The sequence below is a fragment of the Bombus vancouverensis genome, chromosome 16 (assembly GCF_051014615.1).
Source record: "Bombus vancouverensis nearcticus chromosome 16, iyBomVanc1_principal, whole genome shotgun sequence".
In the NCBI taxonomy this organism is placed as follows: domain Eukaryota; kingdom Metazoa; phylum Arthropoda; class Insecta; order Hymenoptera; family Apidae; genus Bombus; species Bombus vancouverensis.
The window spans coordinates 365,001-367,500 of record NC_134926.1 but is presented as its reverse complement, the minus strand read 5'-3'; the positions used below and the strand labels follow the sequence as shown (position 1 = coordinate 367,500).

Sequence of the window (2,500 nt, the reverse complement as noted above, 5' to 3'; positions counted from 1 at the left end):
ACCGCTTTCAGCGGTGAATCCTTTCTGCCTTGGATTCAACACAATGCCCCTCCTTATCCTCCCGTCAATTATGGAGGAGAAAATACGGCCGAGAATGGGGCCTATAGTTATAGGCCTCCAATTCTCGACCAGGCTGCTCGACTTATTTGGTTTTGGTATTAATGTTGTTCTATTTTCCTTCCATATAGGAGGAAAATAGGAGCAATAAAGTAAGATATTGTACAATATAGTTAAAATGGTGGGCAGGCCAGGGATCAGAAGGTGTTCCTTCTGGAAGCCATCCGGTCCTGCTGCAGCCTTCATTCTTATTCTGCTCAATTTCTCCGCCACATCCTCAACAGCAATTGGCGGGAAGACCTCGCATAAGGAAAGCTCAGAGGCTCTACTTCCTGGGACGGGGGCTTCAACAGGTCCTGTCTGGCCCCATAAATCCTCATAAAGCCTCCTCACTTCCTCGGCATCAGGCAGATCCCTAGCCGGTTGGAGGAAGGCCCGATCATCATTTATTACGGCATCGGCCAACCTCCTTGGATTTTCTGTAAACAACTCCTGGCAACGAGCGTATGAGTATCTTTTTCTAGCATTTCTATTACCTTTTTTCTTTCCTTGGTGACCAATCCTCTTGTTCTTAACTGAACTTGCCCTCTTTTTACTATTAATTTCTTTTATGGCTCCATAGAGCGTGAATTCTAAAAATTCATTTATAGCACTCTCAAGGGCTTCCCTATTTCCCTTGAGAGAGACCCAGATTGTCATCAGTCGAGTGTGGACCCACCTTAAAACAGGTGGCACCTCGACTTGTGTCATTATTGCGGACTCTAGCTGGAGTCTCCACTGTTCATATTCTAGACCGCTGACTCCAGGTTCTTCGAAACACGCATTGCCTGGATCAACGGGATCGCACCCTCCCTCTGTCACCTGAGTGGGCTCTTGGGAACTTGTTTCCTCACCAATCAGCCTCAGCTTTTTACGCTGGTATCTGATTTGTTCGATCGTCTTGCTGGTGAGGATCTCACTGATCATTTTGTTGGGGAATTTGTGGTCTTTATATATCTCCCAAAGTTCCCTCAACTGAGCCAACTCCTCCGCCGTCCATTTTTTCTCAGGGGGGTCCGTTCCCCTCCTTTTGACATTTCTTACGGCAGGGTGCGCATGCCGCTCGTGGGTAGATAGCCCTCTAAGCGTCCCAAAGCTCATGGGGCAGGTTTCGCATCTATATGAACCACTGGGTCCTTGACTTGTTCCTCTACAATGAGGCAGGTGGCATCTGGCCCCATGAAGCTTCGGAAAGCCTTTCCCACAGTCTTTGCATCTCCATTGGATGCGGGCTGTCACATGATGTTGCTCCAGGTGCCGCCCTAAGTCTGACAATGACAAAAAGAAAAGGTCGATTTCCCTTTTCTGGCAGACAGGGCAGGCAACCTGGTCACCCACGATCGGTACCATGATGTCAATCGTGTCCGGGGATGAAGCCAAATCGTCAACAGAGGTCCCCTCCAGAGCGGAAGAATCCGCCGCGACGTCTCCGGGACCGAGAGATGCCGCGTCCGAGGCGCTTTCTATGTCTTTATTTACCATGATATTTATTCTATTATTTTCCTCAAACATGCCCAATCGTTAACCTTATTACTGCCAAGTCGTGCCATAGCTAATCAAGGAACGAGTTCCTTTCGGGGAGATAATTCCATACTTCACGATGAAATTCATCGTTAGATCGGCAAGCCGATTTTTTGGTTTCGTCTCTCGCTCCTTCATCGCCGCACTCCATTTGGCCATACTCGGTGTCCGGGGGGATGCGCCCCGCGCTGACACAAATGAGTATGTTACCGGCGGTACCACGAGGAGGTAGGAGTGCGACTTGAGCAAACGGGGCCAAAGCCCCGCCTGCCCCCAAGCAACTATGACTCTTCCATCGTTGGAGACAAGCCGTTTTCCAACGTCCCGCCACCCAACGAGCAAGATCGCTTCGCTCAACCAGCAACCCTCGCGCGGCTCTTCCAGCACCTTAAGAGAGTCATAGTTACTCCCGCCGTTTACCCGCGCTTTTTTTGAATTTCTTCACGTTGACATTCAGAGCACTGGGCAGAAATCACATTGCGTCAACACCCTTGGGGGCCATCGCAATGCTTTGTTTTAATTAGACAGTCGGATTCCCCTAGTCCGTGCCAGTTCTGAGCTGAGCGTTGAATGGCGGCCGAAGAGAACGACCGCGACGGTATAACCGCCACGGAAGCCTCGCAGCAAGGAAGATCCGCGGGAGGCCAAGGCACGGGACCGAGCTCGGATCCGGGGTGCGCGACGATATCCACTCCCGAGAGAGATAGATACGCCGCGTCCCGTTCAGCTCGCCCAGGCCCGGCACGTCAGCCAAACCCGCTTCCCGACCAAGCCCGACACGCCCCGCTCCTCAGAGCCAATCCTTATTCCGAAGTTACGGATCCAATTTGCCGACTTCCCTTACCTACATTAATCTATCGACTAGAGGCTCTTTACCTTGGAG

At 51.1% G+C, this 2,500-nt stretch overlaps 1 pseudogene; it reads right to left on the bottom strand.

Moving 5' to 3' along the window:
- LOC143303807 (large subunit ribosomal RNA) overlaps positions 1 to 2,500 on the bottom strand; it is an 8,096-nt pseudogene that overhangs the window by 3,254 nt on the left and 2,342 nt on the right.